The sequence below is a fragment of the Medicago sativa genome, chromosome 7 (assembly GCF_051527215.1).
Source record: "Medicago sativa cultivar Bolivia chromosome 7, Bolivia_mono, whole genome shotgun sequence".
In the NCBI taxonomy this organism is placed as follows: Eukaryota; Viridiplantae; Streptophyta; class Magnoliopsida; order Fabales; family Fabaceae; genus Medicago; species Medicago sativa.
The window spans coordinates 66,307,913-66,335,208 of record NC_140755.1 but is presented as its reverse complement, the minus strand read 5'-3'; the positions used below and the strand labels follow the sequence as shown (position 1 = coordinate 66,335,208).

The 27,296-nt window shown below is 36.6% G+C and overlaps 1 pseudogene; it reads left to right on the top strand.

Moving 5' to 3' along the window:
• Positions 1–1,183: 1,183 nt before the first annotated feature.
• LOC146907813 (uncharacterized) lies at positions 1,184–2,588 on the top strand (annotated as a pseudogene).
• The last annotated feature ends 24,708 nt before the right edge of the window (positions 2,589–27,296 follow it).

The window sequence follows — 27,296 nt, the reverse complement described above, 5'->3', positions numbered from 1 at the left end:
GATGAATTTGTGAACAAACTCACAACATCTGTATTAATAACAAAAAACAACATACTACCTATGCCTAAAAATATGACTATATTCGAGTCTACAGAATACTCATGTCTTTCGATCTACAAAGTTGACGACGCCAAAGTCATTGATTGGATATGCATTTTCTCAACGCTAACCTTTCAACCTGAATCAAATAAACACTGCATTAAGACGAAAAAAACACATCACACAAATACTGAAAATCAAAACGAACAGAGTCGTGCGAATACGACGAAATCACCAAAGCAAACCAAAGACGACCGAAAATAGGTAGAAATCACAAGTTTAACTAAATATGTAGAAAAATAATATTTTCCACATAAAACTTGACAATTATTTTCATTTTTAAATCCTTAACAAATACCCTAAGTTAACATGACCTTAAAAATAATGCTTAATCTTATTTAAATTCCTTGACGTAATAAAAAGATTATATTTTCAAATTATATTTATTTTCATTTAACTTGTGCTGTAGAGCAGAAGTTAACATTTCCCTTCTTTAAATTAAATTTTTGGTTATCCCCGCGAGCTTAGCTCAGTTGGTAGGGATATTGCATATTATATGCATGGCCGGGGTTCGAACCCCGGACACTCCACTTCTCCACAATTTAATTGTGTGAGCACTAGCCACTAGGCTACTTGACCAAAAAAATAATAATTGTGTGAGCTCTAGCCACTAGGCTACTTGACCAAAAAAAAAAATTTAAATTTTTGGTTATATCTAATTTCAAAGTAAGAATAAAATCAAATTTCAAAGTGCTCCCTCCGAAATGAATTTAATATACACATTGAAGGGGGAAATCATACCGTTTGATATTTTGATTGTTATACGGCTATTTTAGATTTTCTATTTTGCAATCAATTCCGCCTAGTTTTTGTACCATATTCAAGAAGATGTATCGTTAATTCATTATACATAAAAAATGAAGATGTACCATTACAAGTATAACCACAAATCCATTGGTACTCGTTTAAGTGTTTAATTAATATGAATTAACATTTCCCTTATAATAATAGTTTCATTTCACTTTCCAAAGTCGTATAGAAACTACTAAAACACACATTGAAGAAAGAAAGCGTCCATTAACAGCTGACAAAATTGTATTGCTAATTGCTTAGTTTCTGTGTGATCTGCGATTTTTTTGTTACTATGGCTTGCACTGCACCTGAATCATCTGAAAAAGTTACCTGGAGAGTTATGGTGGACAAAAAGAGGAACAAAGTTGTGTATGCTGAGGCTGGGAAAGATTTTGTTGATGCTCTCTTCAGCTTCTTAACACTGCCTTTAGGGACTATTTCAAGACTCGTCGCCAAGGAGTCAAATATTGAAGCAGTGAGAGTTGGCAGCCTGAGTTCACTGTATCAAAGTGTATCAGATCTTGATGAACAACATCTATGGTCACATAATTACAGGGAAATGCTACTCAAGCCAAGGAACTCACTGGAACATCATTGCAGGCCCATCAAACTGAAAATCGACGACACACCCACACAGCTTTTCATATGTGATAATTTGTTGTGTAGAAGTGTGAGCATTTTTAGGAATAAAAAATGCCATTGTGGAAAGCTTTTGAAAGAGGGTGTTAATTTGACATCTGGAAATGGCTTTGTAAAGGAAAGTGCTACTTTTACAATACAGGACAATCTTTGTGTGATTCCAAATGATCTTGGAACAAGTCTATATTTGCTTCAGAAGAGAGGAATCAATGACATTGCAGATATTGAGAAAAAAATACTACTTATCGGCAAGAATGAGGCATGTTTTCTCGGTTTGTATATCTCATCTTTGGTGTTGCTTTTAATTGTTGTTGTTCTTAAGATGATTTTTTGTGTGTGTAGGTAGCAGATTTTCTCAAGTTTTCCTTGCTCTGTAAGACCCCTCTGACAGACTTTGTTTTAAACAAGAAGCAAATCCTTTGTCGCTAAGACCCGAAATTCCAGCCTGAGATTAAGATTGGAAAGGGTTTGCCATCTGATTCTGATAATGGTACGCATATTGTTGTGAAAGTACTGAGAAGGACATCAAATAGAAAGATTTTATTTGCAATCGCTGAGGAAAATTTTGCGGACTTCCTTTTCAGTTTTCTCACTTTTCCTTTGAGAGGTGTGTTGCGAATGCTAGAAGGATTGTCTTCTTTAAGCAGCATTGATATGTTATATAAAAGCATGACTGAGTTGAGTCCAGACAGATGTTTAAGGTCACAGAAACTTGCAAACGAAAGTGACCCTCAAATTTTTCCAAATTTTGGACTCAAGAACCAAATATTACCGGTATTTGTGGATGAGTTAACGTGCAAAAACACTGATAAGGTAGTTGATTTTGTTGATAAAAAAACCCTGTTTCTGGAGGATTTACAAGAGGGCCATTAACGATTATGGTTACAGACGACTTGGTTGTAACTCCAATGTCATCCATTGATGGTATTTCATATCTAGAAAGAATGAAGGTCCCACTTAATGACGTGGAGGAAATTGTCATCAGTATTGGTGTTAAGGAGGTAAATGAAGTGTATGATACTTCATTTAGAAAAGTCTTTCATTTTAATACTTCATGAATATATGTTTGATAACAACCAGTGGTGGAGACAGAGCCCGGCAACCCCGGGCGGTCGCCCGGGCTCGATCCATAAGTTCCTCACATTAGACCCTCCATTTACACACTTCAAAAACAAAAAAAATTGGGCAAATTGGGCAAATCTATACTCTTTACAACAAGCGAAGGTTGTTGAACGTGCGGAGTACTGGTGGTGGGTTGTTGAGGCAATGAAGAATTGGAGAAGAATTTGGGGTTGTTGAAAAAGAGAGGGTGAAATTGATTACGGAGAATGTGGTGGTTGATTGTGATACCTTTGTTTAGGTTTCGGAGATGATTCAAGATTTTCATGGCTCCGCAGAAAAGTGCAATGCTTCTTCTCCTTCAGTGAGATGTGCGCAGTTCATGTTTGAAGCTTTACAAATTGATTGCAATTCATGTGTGAAGCTTCCAGATTGCAGTTTTTCCTCCATCTTCCCATTATGTTGCTGTGGTAGTAAACCATTCCAAGATGGACTTATGGAGAATTAAGGTTAGGATGAGTTAACTTTTATTCAATTACTGCTGTTTTTTAATTTTGTGTTTGTTCTTCCATTTGCTATTCCTTATTCTTTGGAAGCCTCAACCATATCAGTTCTCATAAATTTCTATCTTCTCCACAATGGGAATAAAATGCATTGTAGTTGTTTGATGAAATGCATCGTAGTTGTTTGATAAAATGCCTATGAGTAAAATTTGGTCATTATGTTACTGTGGTAGAAGACAATGTTTTTCAACATGATGAGTTGCTCATATCGTGCCATAAAGCATCTGAAATGATAAGTGGAAAGAGTGTTGTTAATGTGATGAATCATATAAGAAATTGGAAGTTGATGTTTTTGCTTTTATTGTTTTTCTAAAGTCACCAAAATCTGCTATGACTTGGCTATATTGAGAAATCTTCAATTCGTTAATTACTTTTGATTTATCATGATGAATTTAGACTTGCTCTTTGGCTATGCACTAACCTTATTCAATCAACATCACCTGCAGTTTCTGAATTTCCAGTGTCTACAACTCCTGCTACAATGATGACTTCATGTTCTTCTCTTGTGAGCATGGCATGTCCTCAGTCTGCACTAACAAAGATGCTGAACAGCAAACTCCCAAAGGTACAACATTATTGCTGCTTGTTATTTGTTAATGGGTGGGTGAATCAATCAAGGAATTGATTATTCAAATTCAAAAGTAATGATAGAGGATAATGATAGAGCTCATTTTTCTCAACTGTTGTGAGAGTTTTTTAGGGTAATGATAGAGGATATAAGTAACTGCTAGATTAGTTCAAACCTGATTAAATAACTAATGTTTTGTATAAATAAGAACATCACCAACATTTTCAGTTGTGAAGTTCAAACCACCTAACCTTCTAGGACTCACCGCCCATAATGAGAAGATCTATTAAGAAGTAGAATGGTGCATAAGGTGGTTAGACCGAATGGAAGATAGTCCAATAATCCGAGGTAAAATTTGCGATAAAATTTTCGCCCAGGCTCTATATAAATCCTGACTCCGCCACTGATAACAACTCACAATATTTGATTGTTTATATGATTGCGGGATCTCAGCATACTTAAAGCTTCATTGACCTCAACATCTGCATTGACAAACGGCCTCAACCCGGCCGTACATAGGTTAGTAAAGTATTCAACCAAACAAAACTTCTTTGTACATTATTATTTATAATTAGAATAAAAACGATACAAAAGCTCATATAGAAATTGTTTTCGTATTACCAAGATTTTGATTGGTTGTGCTTGTATACACTTCACATCAAATATTTTTCTCCAATTAGGTAGTCTGGTTAATGAATTAAGAGAATTAGTTTTAAATCGGAGGTCCAGAGTTAATCTTTAAAAACTAACATAACCACTAAATTACTAAAGTTTGCTTACAAAAACCATTCAAGTTGGGTAATTAAAAATGAACATGGAATAAGAAGAGAATTAATGGAAGAAAGAATGGTCGATAGGTGAGAAGAGAATAGAGTGTCATGAAGGTTGTGTAATCATGGTCACTTGTTTGTTTTCGAGTTAACAATTTTGAACATGTACTAGCTACTCTTTCATTATATGTTCATGTACATGCATGGCTGGAAGTAGACCTGTTCAGGCTAATTTGTCAACTAATGCTATCCCCTAAAGAAGCCAAAGGTAGAAAAATGAAGCTCGAAATAGCCTATGGTGTGATAACTGATTACGGAGGATGGATTTGAGAAAGCATGTTTCTATTTTGGTGTTTGAAATATGTGGTTTTGCTTAAGTGATTTGAATGATCATAGTTTGTTCCTCTATTGTTTTGTCTTATCAGTGTTTCGTTTTATTTTGCTTTTTACATCAGAAAAAAAGATACATTTTTTTAAAAAAATTATGTATTTTACTCACATACATTTTGCCAATTCAGCTATATAATTATCTTAATTTATGTGAGAAGATGATAGGTAAATGATAATACTTTGTTATTGTACAAAGCAAACTCATAAGAATAACAAATACTCTATCTGTTTCAAAATTAGTGTCGTTTTAGGTGTTAACACACAAATTAAAAATGGAATGAAATAATCATTAGATATAACACTTTTACTAAACTGCCCTTTACTTTATAAGATAAAGACAAACATAAAGTTGCATTGGAAATTGTGTGAGAGAAAAGTTGGAGTATTTATTGAGGGTAAAGTTGGAAGAAAAAAATTAAAGTTGTATTGGAAATGTAAAGCGACATTCATTTTGAAACAAATTTTTTTGGCTAAAGCGACACTCATTTTGAAACGGAGGGAGTAAGATTCTATTTCATTGATAATTCTGATACAGTAGCTTAAATAATCATTTATCTTAGAATTCTATTGGCTGAGCCAATACACTTACAGCCAAATTCCTAACAAACTCATGAGTCATCAATCTTCTAGAATGCTTGTGTCACTTGTTACTTGTCACGGTCCTTCCATTTTTCCGCTCGGTAATTGTCAGATCCGTAATTTTGAAAAATAAATAAATATTAATAATATAATATTATGCTACCTCGTTTATTTTAGTTTATGATCAAATAAAAATGAATAATACCTTCGACGATGAATTTTTATCGCTACTCGAATATTTTGTAGTTTTTGTCGCGATAGCGACTCATGATAAATTTTTGAGAAAATTTCTCGAAAATTTAATTTTCAGTCTCTTCCACAAACGGAAATTTTACCGCGCTTAATTTTTAAAACAAACTTCGTTTTGTACGAAATTTTTTGTATATACTCATAAAATTATTTTTGATAGATTTATGCAATAAAAATATTTTTTTTCCATCGAAAATTTTCTTTTAAGAACCAAATGTAACTATAGTAGTCAAATGAAGATTGGCTTGTGAAAGAAAATATCTTCTCCCCCTTGTTCCTTCTCACACGTTAACCACACACACACTAACATATTCCAATTCTTTTATAATTATATGTACAAAGAAAAGAAAAAAAAAAGGAATGGAGATATTTTTTGTGAGACTCCACTGTTTTATCTTGGTTTTCGGGTGTCAAACATTGATTACGTTTGAACCTTTCTAACCTTTGATATCTCATTTTTTCTTGGGAAGGGAAAAATAAGCAAAACCCTTGAGAATCGAGGTTCGGGAGTTGTTTTCGCTACGGGAAGGTGTTAGGCACCCATAACGACTATAGTATCCTATAGGAACTGTAATATCCCGCCTGTCAGTATCGAGATATTACCAGTCGATCGTGCCAGAGGAATTAAATTCATGACAAGTAAGTTAATGGAAATATTTTATGAGATGTCAGCTAAATACGGATAAAGTATCAGAGTCGTTTAAAACACGCTTGAGGCAAGGGTATGATGGTAATTTCACGGAATTGGATATTTATATGATTTTGGGGTGGAAAATATCTCATTTTCCATATCCTTTTCTCTCTCTTGGTTGGGAAAATATTTTCTCTTCCTTTCCTCTTCTCTTCTCCCACGCATATCCCTTTCCTTCTCCACCCAATCATTCTAATCTTCTTCCTCTCCAAGGCAAGTGAATTAGTATTGCTCCCTCATGATCTCTTGTACAAGTAGAAGCTTGGTTAAGGGTGATTTCTCTTTTCCACCTCTCATGGAGTTCATCCCATCTCTTTTCCTCTTCACCAATCTTTCATGAAATTTAATCCTCTCTTGTGTTTGGAAATTAGGGTTTTGGTGAAAGAAGCTTTGGAATGGATTAGAGATGAACTAGTAAAGATCATCATGCTAGGGTTTGCAAGAAAACAACAAGATTGGTAAGGTTTGAGCCAAAGAAGCAAGTGTATAAAAGTTAGGGTTTGGCTTATGGTAATATGGGAGAGTAATCAAGCTAGGTTTTCTTCAAGATCAATCAAGGCCATAATGTTATGAGTTGCAAGGAAAGATGACAAGAATGTATGGTTTGAACAAAGAAGACAAAAGGATCAAAAGCTAGGGTTTTGAGGCAAGAAGTGAAAGTGATGCTTGAAGCTTGGGCCACATGTGCAAATCTTGATTAGGTGAGTTCCTTAGTTAAATTCCTACCCTTTGGGATTGTGTGATTATGCCTGCAAGAAAACATATATGTTTAGGGTTTATACATAGAAATTGTTATCCCTTTTATTGTCATGCTCTCAATACATGTAAAAACTTGCTACTAGACTATTTTGCAGGTTCTAAATGACCCATAGAGTCATGATATGCCTTAGGATACTTTGATTTGAGGATTTTGGGTTAAAAACATCGTTTTAACACTTCTGGACTGTCATAACTCGCAACGGCGAGTAATTACTCGCCATGGCAAGCAAACAACACCGAAAAGGGTGTTTACTTGCCGTGAACTCGCAGTGGCGAGTTAAGTAACTCGCAGTGGCGAGTGGGTGAACTCGCAGTGGCGAGTAACAGGGTGGCAGCACCCTGTTCATCCGAATCAGGCCCTTTCATCGCCGTTCGATCCAGTTTTTCTTCGTGCAGTCTTTTACAGTATTAAACCCCTCAAGTCATGACCCCAAGGCATAGCTTTTTACATGTTTTTCTCTAATAGTAAAGCAAGTATTTATATCGTATAGAGAAGCATGACGTATGAGGGAAATATTTGTTTCACGATCGGGTAGCAAGTAATACTCCAAGCAAGGAAAAACTAGAGCCTCGATATAGTTGTCGAGAACTAGCTAGTTAGCATGAATTCTTAGCATGATAAGACGCGAAGTGTAAACTCTTCGCATATGTTTAAGAGTGTTTAGCAAGCAAGTTAAGTCGTGGTTTGATTAGTTAATCACTCCACCATGATTAAGAATGTACAAGCATGTACAAGTAAGACTTTACCATTAATCGGATCGATCAAGGTTCCGAGGTAATTATGTATGCATGATTAGGTTTAACCTAAATGAACTATAAGACCATGATTAATGAATATGTAGGTGCCATGTCTCTTGCAATCCATGAAGGTATGGATTCAAGGGGTTCTCATGATGAGAACGGGGAAGGCTCCGTAAGGGGATCACATGGTACTGAGTAATTAAGAATGTAGGTGTTCGTGTCTCTTGCAATCCATGAAGGTATGGATTCAAGGGGTTCTCATGATGAGAACGGGGAAGGCTTCGTAAGGGGATCGCACGACACTGAGGGAGTCTGATGTACGTACATCGGTCATGATGGGATTGTTCTCGGGGTTACTCCACCCGGGACTCTCCGTAAAATGAATTCAAGATAATTGTTTGTTCAACGCTAACATAACAATGAATGAACGTATGCACGACTATGTATGTTATGTTACGATTATGTTTCTCAAGATTATCATTATATTGTGAAATGCAAGAATGATTTCCATGCAAGAATTAGTTCATGACCAAGAGCACTAGATGCTTTATGACAAGCATAAGACATGGAATAGAGCAAGTAAAGATTATGATACCGATGACGATATTAAGTTTCCCCTTATCATCCGGTTAGAATCGTGCCATGATATGTTATGTTTAGGCCATGATACGTAGAGCGTATTCTTGGCAATGCGGTCCTAGGTTCCCCTCGGCCGCCATGACACGTATAGGATGTGAAACCTGTAATATGTAAGATGAAATTATGACGGCTCTAGTATGCACGACCGTCTAAGTATGCAAGTCCCCACACACGTATAATCAACCGTCAGGTTGTAAAGTAGACATGTGGTGACCGTAGGTTTCCCTTGAGGTTGCCTATAGCCTAGGATTAGGTGGAACTCACTGAGACATTATGTCTCATCCCAATCCTTATTTGTTTCAGATATCAGGTGGATTAGCAAGCTAGTAGCCGAATGGATGATACGACAAGTGTTCGTTCGTACTTGCAGCTGGATGGTGTGGATTTTAAAGGATGCTTTTATTATGTTTTATAAAAGTTAAGTTGTATTATCATCGTACGAACGCCCTTGTTGTCTTTTATATTCATTCGAAGTTTTATTGTTGTAAATTATTAATGTATCCAGTACTAAATTCAACGCACGTGCTAGACTTTCTAGATACGTCTAGTATGGGTGTTACAGTTGGTATCAGAGCAGGTCGATTCAGACCGTGCCTTGGGTCATTAAGTTACAACAAGGTAGTGGGACCATTGGGTTCCGGGTAAATGTTCTAGTTGTTGTTGTTAGTTGAGCCTGATAAACTCAATTTAACATTCAACAACTAGAATGGATGCCTGGGAGCTGAATAGGACCCAGGAGGAACGAAGTATGTGATGAAGTAGTTGATCGTGCCAAAAGGTGGCCGGTGAACTAATCAGGTGCAAGTATGAATCCTCCGGGAATGTAAGGCATGTTAAGAAGGAACGTTCCGACAGTGTAGGTTAAGATGTTAGCAATACTTCATGTACCCGTAAGTGCAGAAGTTGGATATGTATCTAACCATGACCGAAAGATTCGGTAAGAGTTGTTGTTGGAACGAGTTTACGAAATTCTGGAATGTCAGTATAAGGTTACAAGATAATGAGAAGTCGACACGTGTTGATGAAGTCAGCAGGCTCTCAGGAATAGTATTATATGAATGAAGTTAAGGACATGTATGTTCGGAAAGTTGCGTAAGTGGCAACGTAATGAGGTAAGTTATTCATAGTGGTGGAAGTTAAGAATTCAAGAGAAGGTTTTATGTTATCAGGATTAAGGCATTGATTTCCGACGTGCCAAGAACTGTATCGAAAAAGGTTGAGGATTGCCATGCATATGTTATAAAATATTTCATGATGATAGGAATAAATGATGCGCGTTGGTTACTTGAGAATAAAAATTTATGTAAAGAATGTTTATGAAAAATAGAGTTGGAGAAGCTCACCAATAGCAAGCTTGGGACAAAACTTTTTATTTTCTACCAGTTAGTTCCTATGGGTTGCAACGACTATTGGAGAGATGTCTTCACAATAAACTCTTATGTAACGAAAATATTGTATGATATCAAGTAACAAATGCATACCATATCCTAAAATTTTCAAGGAAAAGACATGGGCAACCATCAACGAAGTCGATACGGTTTAAGGTAGCTTTGGAGGTTGATGTGTCAAGAGCCAAGATCGAGAGTATAGAAGTTCCGGCGTTTAGAAGGAAAGTCACAGATGATTATGTATGAGGTATGAAGTAAGAAGTTAAAGCGATGCAAAGTTATGAGGAATCACAAGGTTCATGGATTATGTGAAATTATGGTGTATCTCTCAAACCTATGTTTTGCTTAATAGACATGCTGGTGCTCGATATGATGTTGAATCATAAAGTTTAAATAATTTTAAGAAGGATTTACGCGTATGGGTAATTGAAGTTGACATTTGAAAATTCATGAGATTTTCTATGAACCGGTTTGCTACGATACTCGTAGAGCGAGCTAGACTCATTAAAAATCTAGATTTGATGACGTGCATGTGTTTTCAACTCGTTCTATCATTTTAGAGTAACAACCGGGGCCTAAACTCAATATCTATATATAAAGTAGAAAATTTTCAACGTCAATAACCCGTGCGCTAGTTTGCGAAGTTTTCTTTAAAAGAAAAGTCAACGAGCAACCATTGGTATGATTAAGCAAAATGTAGTATGCGAGAATGCGAAGGTATAAGATTAGAAGTTTAAGGAAGTTATGTTCAAGTACAAGACGAGTTTGTCAAAGGAATTTGAGTTTACTTCGAAACAAGTTCACGTATAACATGTATACCCCAGCCGGTAAATCCAACTAACAAGAATGTAAGGTTACCCCCATGTCAAGTATTATGAGTATAAGATAAGTCATCCTGAGTTTGAATTTACAAAACAGGTGTAAGGTTGTGATGTCGGTTACAACATGGAAGGTCTCAAGAAGTAAGTAAGCAAGTGGTAAGTATGAATTGAAGTTTCAATTGCTCTAACGGATTAGAGTATTAGTTTAAGCCAACCGGTGGAGATCAGAGTAGCGCCATGGAATTTTAGTATGAAAGAATTTTCGGGATGAATGTTCGGTTGGTAATGCAAGTTTAGCAAGAAGCATCGTAAGGCAAGCGAGAAGTTCTCGATGTGGTAAGTAAGTATGAATGTTTATATGGTCAAGAATGCATGAATGATGATATTGGAAAACCTGTTAGGTTCAGGAGGTTTCCTCTTGTGATTCAGGTAATGATTGAAGCATAAAGTATGATTGCCGGTATTCGAGAAAGGTAGTGATGTTCAAGTAATACTTGAAAAGAATTATTTGAAGATTCAAATTTAGTGTCCCGAGGAAGAGGAACAAGTTAATATATCAAGAAGTCTAAGGATTTCCTACGGATATATAAGCGGAAATGCGGGCATGTATATCGGTTAAAGGGAAGAAATCATCTTCGAAGTTGAGCATGTTATCATGAGAAAGATGTAACTTTTGAGTGATGTGTAAGGAGATTCATACTCTTGTATGCAATACTTGTTGAGTGAAAACGATACTCGTTAAGATATGCCAAATCATGATTTTAAACAATTTTAAAGCTAAGATTGGTATGTGGAACTTGGAACCGATGTTTATTTAAAACATGAAATCTTTTATTGGCAAAACTGAGGAAGTACGTTCAGAGCAAATAAGTTCACACAAGACGAGCTATGAAACCTTTTTTCAAAATATAAAGACTCGTCTTGTGATTATGTAGTACCATTACGGACTCAGTTTTGAAATGATAATTCTTTTAGCCGAGTATCCATTTGTTCCAAGAAACCGTATGCTAATAATTAAGAAATTTGATTAAGATTCTAGAACAAGTATCGTTATCATTTAACAAGGAGTGGCACTCGAGAGTATGTACGTGTGGTGAAAATAATAACGTTCGTATGAAGTCAATATCCTACGGGATACATGGAAAGGTGTTAAGAAAGTATGATGTAAGTGCAATTAAATTTGCTAGAAAGTTTCGGGAACATGTGAGCCACGATGTTAATTAATGGATTGTCAAAAGATGTAGCAAATTTGATTTCACTCCTCTATGTCAAGCTATGTGAGTTTACCTATTATTGCGAGTGCAAAAGGTTGCATAAGATAGGAAGGTTTCTTAAGACTCGATACGAGGCATAAGCCGCAAAGTGCGGTAAGAAAGGCTACGTATGCATGAAAAGATGTTTTGAAGTTACAAGTAAGCACTGCAGGGCAAACCTGGTTTCCGTAGGATCCCAGTTAAAAGGCAAATCCTGAGTGTTCATGTTTATGATAAGATATCTTTATGAATGATTCATGTTAAGCGGGTAAAGTATGAGTACGAGACAATAAGTCTATGAGTAACAAGGAATGTTCTAAGTCATGATGTAACCAGTTAATTCTAAATTTTAAGTGCTATTAAGATTAAGGAGGCTATGTTCAGTTGCATGTGAGTTAAGAAACAAGACGAAACACCAGCAATGATGAACTTCTTGAAAAATCTGTATTTGTCATATGTATGGCTTAGACCAAAGATGGTAGGATTTTGTCATGATGATCGGTATGTGATCTCTAAATTTCGAGGACGAAATTTTTTTAAGGGGGGTAGAATGTAATATCCCGCCTGTCAGTATCGAGATATTACCAGTCGATCGTGCCAGAGGAATTAAATTCATGACAAGTAAGTTAATGGAAATATTTTATGAGATGTCAGCTAAATACGGATAAAGTATCAGAGTCGTTTAAAACACACTTGAGGCAAGGGTATGATGGTAATTTCACGGAATTGGATATTTATATGATTTTGGGGTGGAAAATATCTCATTTTCCATATCCTTTTCTCTCTCTTGGTTGGGAAAATATTTTCTCTTCCTTTCCTCTTCTCTTCTCCCACGCATATCCCTTTCCTTCTCCACCCAATCATTCTAATCTTCTTCCTCTCCAAGGCAAGTGAATTAGTATTGCTCCCTCATGATCTCTTGTACAAGTAGAAGCTTGGTTAAGGGTGATTTCTCTTTTCCACCTCTCATGGAGTTCATCCCATCTCTTTTCCTCTTCACCAATCTTTCATGAAATTTAATCCTCTCTTGTGTTTGGAAATTAGGGTTTTGGTGAAAGAAGCTTTGGAATGGATTAGAGATGAACTAGTAAAGATCATCATGCTAGGGTTTGCAAGAAAACAACAAGATTGGTAAGGTTTGAGCCAAAGAAGCAAGTGTATAAAAGTTAGGGTTTGGCTTATGGTAATATGGGAGAGTAATCAAGCTAGGTTTTCTTCAAGATCAATCAAGGCCATAATGTTATGAGTTGCAAGGAAAGATGACAAGAATGTACAAGCATGTACAAGTAAGACTTTACCATTAATCGGATCGATCAAGGTTCCGAGGTAATTATGTATGCATGATTAGGTTTAACCTAAATGAACTATAAGACCATGATTAATGAATATGTAGGTGCCATGTCTCTTGCAATCCATGAAGGTATGGATTCAAGGGGTTCTCATGATGAGAACGGGGAAGGCTCCGTAAGGGGATCACATGGTACTGAGTAATTAAGAATGTAGGTGTTCGTGTCTCTTGCAATCCATGAAGGTATGGATTCAAGGGGTTCTCATGATGAGAACGGGGAAGGCTTCGTAAGGGGATCGCACGACACTGAGGGAGTCTGATGTACGTACATCGGTCATGATGGGATTGTTCTCGGGGTTACTCCACCCGGGACTCTCCGTAAAATGAATTCAAGATAATTGTTTGTTCAACGCTAACATAACAATGAATGAACGTATGCACGACTATGTATGTTATGTTACGATTATGTTTCTCAAGATTATCATTATATTGTGAAATGCAAGAATGATTTCCATGCAAGAATTAGTTCATGACCAAGAGCACTAGATGCTTTATGACAAGCATAAGACATGGAATAGAGCAAGTAAAGATTATGATACCGATGACGATATTAAGTTTCCCCTTATCATCCGGTTAGAATCGTGCCATGATATGTTATGTTTAGGCCATGATACATAGAGCGTATTCTTGGCAATGCGGTCCTAGGTTCCCCTCGGCCGCCATGACACATATAGGATGTGAAACCTGTAATATGTAAGATGAAATTATGACGGCTCTAGTATGCACGACCGTCTAAGTATGCAAGTCCCCACACACGTATAATCAACTGTCAGGTTGTAAAGTAGACACGTGTTGACCGTAGGTTTCCCTTGAGGTTGCCTATAGCCTAAGATTAGGTGGAACTCACTGAGACATTATGTCTCATCCCAATCCTTATTTGTTTCAGATATCAGGTGGATTAGCAAGCTAGTAGCCGAATGGATGATACGACAAGTGTTCGTTCGTACTTGCAGCTGGATGGTGTGGATTTTAAAGGATGCTTTTATTATGTTTTATAAAAGTTAAGTTGTATTATCATCGTACGAACGCCCTTGTTGTCTTTTATATTCATTCGAAGTTTTATTGTTGTAAATTATTAATGTATCCAGTACTAAATTCAACGCACGTGCTAGACTTTCTAGATACGTCTAGTATGGGTGTTACAGGAACCGTCTTTACTTTCTCGCGCTTTATTTTTAAATGCTATTTGAAAGTGATATTTACACCTTAAGAGTTTACTAAGTGAAGAATTGGAGGGAGAAGAATGTTTGAATTTTTATTTTATTTGAATTGAAGGAATTTTGATTCCTTGCCTACGTACCCCTTTAACGGATCAAATCCACCGTAGTTCTCTTCCAAAAATGTTTTTGTTTTTGTTGGTTGATTTTAAGTTTGAAAATAGAATTTTGAAGAATGAGAGAGAGGCCTCAAGGGCATGAGATTTTGAAAAGGTGAGGTTGAATTAGTTATTTGCAAAAGAAATCCCAGTATTATTAGAATTCATTAAGGTTTTATTTAAGAAAATGAAAGGAAAATACAATGGGATTTTTGGATCCCAAGGTTTATTTAGAAAAATATTTGAGTGAAGTTGTTCATATTTCTTGGAAAATTGATTTTTGCCTAAGTTTCAAAGTTCCTAGACATACATCTAAGCATACATCTAAAGTATCTATGTGATGTGTGTGCATGTGTCGGTGCTTGTGTCGGTGTACATCATTAGAGCTCATTGTCCTTTACATCATTGGCCTAGATACATGCTATGGTCTTGCAAGAATTTAAAAGCATAAAGGAAATTACAAAATTCCTAGGTCTTTACATTCTAAGTATTGCATGAATTTAAATGGCAAGAAGTGAAACTAAGACTAAAGGATGAAATATGCTTATGGAGTGTATGAAACATGAGACGAAAATGTTAGTAGCACAAAAAATATAGAAAAGAAATAGAAACAAGTAAAGAGAATTAAAGTAACTAGAAATTAACAAAGAGATAACCAAGAACTTAATCAAAAACATGATGAAATAGTACTTGAAAGATTACTAAAATTCTAAGGCAAAACTAAGGCCTAGAATCCTCACATCAATGGTAACATTTCAAAAGTTTTAATTCAATCATGATGTGAGAAATCAAGGGAAATTAGTATGCAATACAATCATAGTGTTTTCAAGCCTATTTGCACTTTATTTAACACAAGAAACACACATTATTCACAAGGTGAAGGATCCATAACAAGAACAGCAAGCATATACTAAAAAGAAACAAAATCACTCCAAGAACGACATACTCAAAGCCACACTTATGTACCAAAATTCAAGGACAAAATCACATCACAATTTTCACAAAAGTCTTAACAAAAAGTGGCAAAAATGACAAAAACAAACACACATTATTTTTGAAGTAGGTTTTAACATGTAATTATTTTCCAAAAGCAAATATCAAGTGCCAAAAATTAATCACACAAAAACTCACACAAGTCTTAGAAACTTCGAACACAATTTTAGCAAAAAAACTAGCATGAATTGAATTAACAAAGCACAAAAATATTTTCATACATTTTGATCAAGATTTAACATGCAAAAGTCATCAAGATTCACAAAAAAGTATCAAGAACATATTGGAATTTTTTGGAGAATTTTTAGGCATGAAAACAACGTACAGAGGGGGTGTAAACAACAAGATTCATCACAAACGCATAGGAAAGGGGGGTTTACATAGCAAACAGTCAAACAGAAACAGCATGGGCTTAGCAAAACAGTTTGGGCTCAGGCAAGATTCATCATAACCACATGATCAAGATCAGAAATCACAAGAAGCACACACATAATAGCTTAATATGGACAGTGTTTTATCTTGGTTTTCGGGTGTCAAACATTGATTACGTTTGAACCTTTTAAACCGGTGATATCTTATTTTTTCTTGGGAAGGGAAAAAGTAAGCAAAACCCTTGAGAATCGAGGTCCGGGAGTTGTTTTCGCTACGGGAATGTGTTAGGCACCCATAACGACTATAGTATCCTATAGGAACCGTCTTTAATTTCTACGCGCGCGCTCTATTTTTAAATGCTATTTTGAAAAGTGGTATTAAGCCTAAGAGGATTCTAAATGAAGAATTGGAGGGAGAAGAATGTTTTTGGATTTTTATTTTAGTTGAATTGAAGGAATTTTGTTCCTTGCCTACGTACCCGTTTAAGGGATCAAATCCACCGTAGTTCACTTCCAAAAATGTTTTTGTTTTTGTTGGTTGATTTTAAGTTTGAAAATTGAATTTTGAAGAATGGAGATTGAGAGGCCTCAAGGGGCATGAGATTTATGAAATTGTGAGGTTGGATTAGTGATTTGCAAAAGAAAGTCAAGTATGATTATTTTTCATTGAAATTTGATTAAGAAAATGAAAAAGGAAAATTACAATGGGATTTTGATCCCAAGGTTTATTGTGAAAATGATTTGAGTGAAGTTTGTTCATATTTTTTTGGAAAATTGATTTTTCTAAGTATAAAGCCTAAACATTCATCTAAACATACAATCCTAAACATACATCTAAACATGCATATCCTAGCTATATACCTAAAGTGGTGTGTGTGCATGTGTCGGTGCTTGTGTCGGTGTACATTATTAGAGTCCATTGTCCTTTACATAATTGGCCTAGATACATTCTATGGTCTTGCAAGAATTTAAAAACATGTAGCAAAATATTACAAAATTCCTAAATTTTACATTCTAATTTTGGTGAAGCTTAAAATGTAAGAAATAAGAGTGACGGAGGAGATGAAGTATGGAATGTGTTTTATCTTGGTTTTCGGGTGTCAAACATTGATTACGTTTGACCCTTTTAACCGGTGATATCTTATTTTTTCTTGGGAAGGGAAAAAGTAAGCAAAACCCTTGAGAATCGAGGTCCGGGAGTTGTTTTCGCTATGGGAAGGTGTTAGGCACCCATAACGACTATAGTATCCTATAGGAACCGTCTTTAACTTCTACGCGTGCGCTTTATTTTTAAATGCTATTTTGAAAGTGTTTATTTAAGCCTAAGAGTTTCTAAGTGAAGAATTGGAGGGAGAAGAATGTGTTTGAATTTTTATTTTATTTGAATTGAAGGAATTTTGATTCCTTGCCTACGTACCCGTTTAAGGGATCAAATCCACCGTAGTTCTCTTTCAAAAAATGTTTTTGTTTTTGTTGGTTGATTTTAAGTTTGAAAATTGGATTTTGAAGAATAGAAAGAGAGGCCTTAAAGGCATGAGATTAGAAAAAAGTGAGGTGAAATTTAGTCATTTGCAAAATACGGTCTAAGTATGATTAAAATTCATTAAGTTTTTATTTAAGAAAAGAAAAGGAAAATTCAATGGGATTTTGATCCCAAGGTTTATTTTGAAAATGGTTGGAGTGAAATTTGTTCAAGTTTTTTGGAAAATGATTTTTCTAAGTATAAAGCCTAAACATTCATCTAAACATACAATCCTAGACATACATCTAAACATGCATATTCTAGCTATATACCTAAAGTGGTGTGTGTGCATGTGTCGGTGCTTGTGTCGGTGTACATTATTAGAGTCCATTGTCCTTTACATCATGCCCTAGTTTACATTCTATGGTCTTGCAAGGAATTTAAAAAATGCATAAGAAAAATATTACAAAATTCCTAAGTTTTACATTCTAATTTTTGGTGAAACTTAAAGTGCAAGAAATAAGATGGAGGAGGAGATGAAGTATGGAATGCTTATGAATGAAACATGAAACAAAGAGATTAGCAATACAAGATATAGTATGGAAAATAAAGCAAGTAGAAATTCCATAACAAAATGAGCAAAATTTAACCAAAAAGTAACAAAACTTTAGCCAAAAAATGGAAAAAATGGACTTGAAGAATTACCATAACATCAAGGCAAATTTAAGACTTAAAATTCTCATATCAATGGTAATTTTCACATGGTTCATTTCAGCCACATTATGAGAATTATAAGGACAAATATGAGCCAAGACCTATAGTGCATTTTCAAATCCACTTTACACATTATTTCTCATGGTAATAATACACATTACTTATGAAACAAGAAAATCACAATTTGCACTTTCAAAACAGCCAAACAAACACAATTTTCAGAAGTAAACACATTACACATTTGCATATTAAGTATTCAATACAATGTGGCAAAATATTAGAATCAAAAGCATACAAAGATTTCACAAAAATTGACAAGAAGTGACACAAAATCACAAGGGAATTCTACATAAACTCTTATCATTTTTTTTTGACATGCCAAAATATCACAAGAAACAAGTTTCAAGCATCAAAAATAATTGCAAGAGAGTTCACAAATTTTTGGAAGTTTTTAACAAGATTTTAACAAAAAAAATGGAAAAAGAATTGAATTAACAAAGAACAAATTATTTCCTCATAGCTTTGATCAATGTTTAACATGTGAACACATCAAGATTCATCAAAAATATCAAGAAAATCATTGGACAATTTTTAGGAATTTTTTTAAAAGGCTTTTGGCATCACAGGGGTGTAATTAGCAAGAAATTAACTAAAACGTACAGAAAAGGGGGGTGTAAACAGCATACTGGAAAAAATGAAGCATTTTGGGCTGCAGGATGGGACCAAGGAAAGTTGGACCGGTTCAGGAACGGGTCGGTTCAACCGAACCGGTCCAACAAGAATAGCATATAGCAGCGCTGCTGCTCTTTCCTTTTCCTTTCATTCATTCTTTTTTCACCAAAAACATGTTCATGCTCAAAGTTCCCACAACACATAGATCAAACATTCAAATTCAGCACTTTTGAAAACAAATTCTTGAATGAAAATCACAACAAGGAAAGGATTAACATGATTACCTCTTACACAAATTGGAGAATACTTCTTGCTTGCTTTGCCGGTTCTTCCTTCTTCTTCGTATGGTCCGATTCGTTCTTCTTCCCCTTTCACGAACAAGAAGTCATGCGAATTCCTTCTTCTCTTTCCGGTTCGCTTCTCTTCAAATCTGTTCGGACTTGTTGTAGTTGGTATTGTTTGAATCCGACGAGTTTGAATGAACGTGGTGTGGTGTTTGTGAGAGGAAAACGAAATTGAATTTGTTGTGATTTGAGATGTTTGAGTGTAAATCTGAGTGTTGTTAATCGTTTTTGGATTAATTTGTGAATTGGTGATGAATTTGTGGAGGTTTGAGGTTGTAGAGGATGAAGATTGTGGTGGTTTATGGTTGTTGGAGAGAGGTTGAAGATGAAGTTGAGGTGGTTATGGAGGTTTGTTATGGTGGAGATGAGTTAGTTAGGGTGGTGGAAGTTGGTTAGAGATGAGAAAAGTGGTGGTTGAAAGTTGGTTGTGGTGGTGGAAGTGGTGGAGGAGTGGCCACGTGAGAGAGGGAAAAAAAGAGGGAAGAAAGAAATTGATTTTTATATTTTGGGATTTTTTGTGGAAAAATGATTGAAAAAATGAGTGGACTTTGACCATGACTTTGACTTATATAGGTTAGCTCATTGGCCTTGGACCAATGACTGGCTGCCACATGGCACTGGACTTGTAACAAACTCTTATGGACCAATAGCATTTGGACACATGGCACTTGGACTCTAACAAACTTAAAACGGGATTAAAATGTAAATAATAAAAGTGTGAGGACTAAAATGAAAATTAAAACTAAAATTGAATTGAAAAAGTAAACTTAAAATTAACGTAAAACGAGACGATTAAAAACAACAAAGCAGATTAAAACGAATCAGAAATATTATGTGAAATGACCAAAACGCCCCTAGGGACTAAAATGACTCGAAACGACTCAAATGCAATTTTAAAATGATTTCTTAACAAGGGATTAAAACAAGAGTTCATACAAGCGAATTAAAAGACTCAGAGATAATTTTTTAGAATTTAAACAGGGTTTTAACACATGAAAAGACTAAAATGCCCCTAGGGGCAAAACTGACTCAAAATGACTTCAAATGCGATTTAAAAAGGATTTTGAACAAGGAATTTAAGCAAAAGTTTATTTAAACTAATTTGATAGACTCAGAGACAGTTTTTTTAAAATTTGAACAGAGTTTTAACACATGAAAAGACTAAAATGCCCCTAGTGGCAAAACTGACCCAAAATGACTTCAAATGCAAATTTTGAACTGGGTTTTGTCATAGGATGAAACAGAGACTTATTCAAACTACTTGAAAGGACTCAAACAAATTTTTAAAAGACAGAAAGAAATTTTGACATAGGAAATGACTAAACTGCCCTTTTTCATGGATTTTGCAAATAATATTGAAATAAAATGCAGAGAAGGATGTAATTGATCAGAGACATATCAAATGACTTATAATGGAAGAAAAGAAGAATTGAGTTGGTATTTTTAGGTCCAAAATTAGGGTATAACAGCTGCCCCTATTTAAGTTTCTTTGTCCGGAGAGTCAAGAGACGAAGTCTTAGAGTTGACAGGACGAAGATACTTAAATATTAACATTTGCACTGTTTTTGGACATAAAAATACGTCTTCAGATTTTCAAAAATATGAATGCCATGCAATACTTTGATTATGAATGCAAGACAAACAACTGGAGTCTATGGAACATGTCATGTCACTGGGGATTCAGGTGGACATTGACAGGGTAGACAATCCAGGGGATAGAAAACAAGGTACAAGCTGTTCTTTGGATCGAACTAGTCACTTGACCAAGGAATACAAAACAAGAGATAGGTGCAAGCTGTTCTTGGGATCGAACTTGGCACTTGACCGGAAACATAGACATATAGGCAGATACAAGCTGTTCTTTGGATCGAACTTGACACTTGATTGAGAATACAAACAGATAGGCAGACACAAACTGTTCTTTGGATCGAACTGGCTGTTTGGCTGGAGATATAGACAAAAGGGTAGATACAAACTATTCTTTGGATCGAACTTGCCGTTGGATTATCACCACATCATGTGGGTAGGTGCAAACTGTTCTTTTTAGATCGAACTTGCCGTTTGACCGATAACAAAGCATAAGCTGGGTACAAACTGTTCTTCAGATCGAACTTGTCGTTTGTCCAGAAGCATAGGTATATAAGCAGGTACAAGTGGTTCTTTTTGGGTCGAACCTGGCACTTGACCAGTAACGAGATACAAATTGAAAGTCTGGTTTAACAAGATACCAATTGAGGGTAAATTGTCATTGACTTGATTTGAGGGTAGACATGACCATTTTTGTTGGCCTAAAATCAAATTGAGAGTAAATTGACATTGATTTGAATTGAATTGAAAGTTGACATTGAAAGAGAGATTGAAAGTTGAGATTGAACAGAGACATAGACATTGGATTGGAGAGTTGCAATTGACATTGAGATTGGATTGGAATTGAATTGAAAGTTGAAATTGACATTGACATTGAGATTGGATTGAAATTGGAGATTGACATTGAAATTGAAATTGAGATTGCTTCGAATTTGAATTGAATTGAAATTGAGATTGGAAATTGCTTCGAATTGACATTGAATTGAATTTGAGATTGCTTCGAATTTGACATTGAATTGAAATTGAGATTGGAAATTGCTTCGAATTGACATTGAATTGATTTGAAATTGAGATTGGAAAGTCGAGATTGCATCGAATTTGACAGTTGAAATGATTGGAAATTGAGATTGGAAGGTTGAGATTGCATCGAATTTGACAATTGACGTTGAATTTTGACAGTTGGAATTGAAATTGAAATTGACATTGAATTTGACAGTTGAAAGTTGGATATGCAACATGTATGTATAGTATAGCAAGATTATTGGATGTATGAGCACATAAAATGCATGATTATGCATGTATGAATGCTTGAAATGCATGGTTGGTTGGCAGTTTGACAGAGAAGTTTCACAGAGATAGACAAGACATTGGATGATTGGGCACGTAGTGGCTCGTGCTGCAACATATTACAGGGGAAAACCTCTTTGGAGAGATCGCCATTGAGAGACGTATCGAAACCATGGCTGAGGGCAATAAACTTGTAGAGGAGGGAACCTTTGGAAGATCCTTGGATACAGGTCGCCGTTGCTAGGCGTGTCAGTGCTGGGTAAACATTGGATGTTCGCATCTGTGGTCAATGCTTTTCAACATTTTATTTTTTCATTTTCAAACCCCATTTTTGCCTGAACCGCCCTTTCGGGTTTTCGATTCACCGGGGAATAAGATTCTTTCCATTGCCCCATTTTTGCCTGAGTTGCCTTCATAGGTTGTCAATCAGCGGGGTGCTCATTTTTGCCTAAGCCGCCCTTGCGGGTTTTCAACTTAGCGAGCTTTTCATTTGTATTTTTTCATTTTTCATTCTGTTTTTTCATTCTTGCCATTGACCACAGATCATCCCGGGGAGTAACCTGCTCGTAACATGTATTGAAATAGACATTGACATTCATTTATTCATGCATGTTTCATTGAAATGTACCCTATTGCTCAGGTTTGCTTTCAAAATAGACAGGAAAGATTTTTCAATTTTCGAAAGATGTTTGTTTCAGACATTGACATTATCAAATAGAAGGAAAATGTTTTGTATATATAGCATTGAAAGTAGAAAGAAAAATAGAGTTTCAAACAAAAGCACAGGCTCAAATTGATGTATAAGAGTGAGAGTTAGCCAAAGGCATGACTTCACGGATTTACAAAGCTTGGAAAATGGTAATTTTATTGGTTGGTGATACATTGAACATGATGACCGCTACATTTCATAGAAATTTTGAATTCACAAGTGTAGAAGCCTCTGATGAATATGATCATTGACAGTTGCAGATGCCCCAAGGGGTGATGGTGATTTGCCAGATATAGTTACTTGTCTTTTATTGTCAACCTCATTTTTGCATGAACCGCCCTTTCGGGTTTTCGGCTCATCGAGGCGCTCATTCTTGCCTGAGTTGCATGCAATCTCAGCGAGCTTTTTCATATTCATTTTTTTTGTCCCTAACTTTTGCCTGGATCGCCCTTTCGGGTTTTCGATCCACCGGGAAGCGCATTTTTGCCTAGGCCGCCCTTTCGGGTTTTCGACCTACCACGCTGTTCTTTTCTTTTTAGACAAAGTATTTCTTGACTATATCGGCATTAACAGGATTTGGGAGTTCAACACCATCCATGTGTGTAAGAATCAAAGCACCACCAGAGAAAGCCTTCTTGACAACATAAGGACCTTCATAGTTAGGTGTCCACTTGCCCCTTGGGTCGGGTTGCTGGCTTATTCTTCTTTTCAATACAAGTTCGCCTTCCTTGAATTCTCGAGGTCGGACTTTCTTGTCAAAAGCATTCTTCATCCGCACTTGATACAACTGTCCATGAGCCATAGCATCCATACGTTTCTCTTCAATCTGATTCAACTGATCGTACCGACATTGACACCATTCGGCCTCAGTTAATTTTGCTTCTATGATTACTCGAAGAGATGGAATCTCCACTTCCAGAGGGAGAACTGCTTCCATACCATATACCAAAGAGAAAGGAGTTGCCCCGGTTGAACTGCGCACTGTAGTACGGTAACCATGCAAGGCAAAAGGTAGCATCTCATGCCAGTCTTTGTAAGTAGTGACCATCTTCTGAACAATTTTCTTGATGTTCTTGTTAGCGGCCTCAACTGCACCATTCATCTGAGGTCTATAAGGAGAAGAGTTGTGATGTTCAATTTTGAATTCTTCACATAAAGCTTGCATCATGCTATTGTTCAGATTGGAGCCATTGTCAGTGATGATTTTGTTGGGAACACCATATCGACAGATGATGTTATTCTTGATAAACTTGACAACCACTTGCTTGGTCACATTTGCATAGGAAGCAGCTTCAACCCACTTGGTGAAATAGTCAATCGCCACTAGAATGAAACGATGTCCGTTGGAAGCCTTCGGTTCAATTCTTCCGATCATGTCAATGCCCCACATAGAGAAAGGCCATGGGGAAGATATAACATTGAGAGCGTGTGGAGGCACATGAATCTTGTCAGCATAAATTTGACACTTGTGGCATCTCTTAGCATTTTTGTGGCAGTCACGCTCCATAGTTATCCAGTAATAGCCGGCTCTTAACAGTTTTCTTGACATAGTGTGACCCGAAGCATGGGTCCCAAAGGTACCGTCATGTACATCATGCATCAATTTCTCAGCTTCTTGTTTGTTAATACATCTCAACAAGACCATGTCATAGTTCCTCTTGTATAAGATTTCTCCGTCCAGAAAGAATCTGCTAGCCCATCGTCTCAAGGTCTTTTTATCCCTGTTGGAAGCATCAGGTGGATATTCATGATTCTGCAAGAATTGTTTGATGTTGTGATACCAAGGTTTTCCATTATTCACGTCTTTATCAGCTTGATCTGGCATATTTTCAATAGTAAACACATGAGCGGGTCTATCAAGACGCTGTACTTTGATTACGGGCACGTGATTCCAGTGATTGACACGAAACTTGGAAGACAAAGTAGCAAGAGCGTCAGCCATCTGATTTTCATCCCGAGGGATATGGTGCAGCTCAACCTTGGTAAAATATGTCAATAGACGTCTTGCATAGTCACGGTAAGGGATCAGCTTCTCATGATGAGTCTCCCATTCACCCTTTATCTGATTAATAACAAGTGCAGAATCTCCATAGATGTCAAGGTGCTTAATTCTCAGGTCAAGGGCTTCTTCAATGCCCAAGATGCATGCTTCATATTCAGCTATGTTGTTTGTGCATTCAAAAGTTATTCGAGCAGTGAAAGGAATGTGGTGCCCCTGCGGAGTTACAATGATGGCTCCAATTCCTTTACCATAAGCGTTAACACCACCATCAAACACCAGTCCCCACTTGCTATTGGGATCCGGCCCTTCATTGATCAGTGGTTCTTCACAGTCTTTCGCTTTCAGATACATAATCTCTTCATCAGGGAAATCAAACTTAATTGGCTGGTAATCATCAAGAGGTTGACAAGCAAGATGCTCAGCAAGGACACTTCCTTTGATTGCTTTCTGAGCTTTATACACAATATCATATTCAGACAACAACATTTGCCAACGCGCAATCTTTCCAGTAACAGCAGGCTTTTCAAAGATATACTTGATTGGATCCATTCGGGATATCAACCAAGTTGTATGATTCACCATATAATGACGCAGGCGTTTGGCAGCCCAAGCTAAAGCACAACAGGTCTTTTCAAGCATCGTATACCGAGTCTCGCAGTCGGTGAACTTTTTGCTCAGATAGTAGATAGCATGCTCTTTCTTACCAGTTTCGTCTTGTTGACCGAGAACACAACCCACTGAATCATCTAACACTGACAGATACATAATCAAAGGCCTTCCTTCCACTGGCGGGACAAGGATGGGTGGCTCTAACAGGTATTCTTTAATGCTATCAAAAGCTTCCTGACATTCATCATTCCATACGACAGGCTGATTCTTTCTGAGCAATTTGAAAATTGGTCCACAGGTAGTGGTCATGTGAGATATGAATCTTGAAATATAATTCAGACGTCCGAGGAAACCTCTGACTTGCTTTTCAGTTTGAGGGGCTGGCATCTCTCTGATGGCTCGGACTTTGTCAGGGTCAACTTCAATGCCTCTCTGGCTGACAATGAAGCCTAGCAACTTTCCAGATCTTACGCCAAATGTGCATTTATTAGGATTCAATCGCAGCTTGTACTTCCTCAATCTTTCAAACATCTTTTTCAAATACACCACATGCTGCTCTTCATCACTTGACTTCACAATCATATCATCAACATATACTTCAATCTCTTTGTGAATCATATCATGAAACAGAGTGGTCATACCCCTTTGATAGGTAGCACCAGCATTTATCAAGCCGAACGGCATCACTTTATAACAGAATGTTCCCCATGGAGTGATGAAGGACGTCTTTTCTCTATCTTCAGGTGACATCCGTATCTGGTTGTAGCCAGAGAAACCATCCATGAAGGAGAATACTTTAGACTGAGCAGTACTGTCAACAAGCACATCAATATGAGGCAATGGGAAGTTATCCTTTGGACTGGCCTTATTCAGATCTCTGTAATTAACACACATTCGAACTTTCCCATCTTTCGTTGGTACTGGTACGATATTGGCAATCCACTCAGGGTATTCAGTTGTCATGAGGAAACCCGCATCAATTTGCTTTTGTACTTCAGCCTTGATCTTAAGAGCCATGTCTGGACGAGACCTTCTCAATTTCTGCTTGACAGGAGGACATTCAGGTCTTGTCGGTATCCGATGTTCCACAATCTTGGGATCTAGACCCAGCATATCTTCATAGGACCATGCAAAGACATCTGGATAATCATGGAGAAGCTGAGTAATCTTCTTTTTCACTTCTGGCTCAAGTGCAGCACCAATCTTGATCTCTCGCTTGTCTTCTTCAGTACCCAGGTTGGTGAGTTCAATCTCTTCCTGGTGAGGCTGAATGGCTCTTCTTTCTTGTTCAAGCAGTCGAGTGATCTCATACGGTATCTCTTCATCATCATCCTCATTTTCAGCTTCATATACAGGGAATTCAAAATTTGGAGGAACCATAGGGTCACTGGGTTCAACGGGTTTATTATGGTTCAATCTGCAAAATATGATTGGGATGATTTTAGAAAAATGTTTTTTTTCATGCAGATTTTTTTTAAAATTAATGAGAAAATACAGATGTTTTGGTTTTTTTCTGGCATTACCATTATTTCCAAGAAAAAGGCACTAAAAAGTAAAAAACAAAGAGTCGTGAAAAAGACGACAACTTTTATTGATAACGGCAATGCCGAAACAAACATGCCCTTACAATGATATCACTTTCGTCTTGGGCAGGGCGAAAGGATTGTTATTTTGAAAACAAAAAAAGCATGAGCAACAAGACACATTACATGGAAGCATGCATGACTAAAGGAACATCAATGGCCTCCCAATTTCTCACAGTGCCTCCAGGTACAACAAATGTAGGCACGTGACTACTTCCAGCAGCATCTTCAGCAATAGCATTGATGAACCCAGCACTGTAGAAAGTTCCTGTTGAAACACCAGAGGTTGGGGAGAATCCA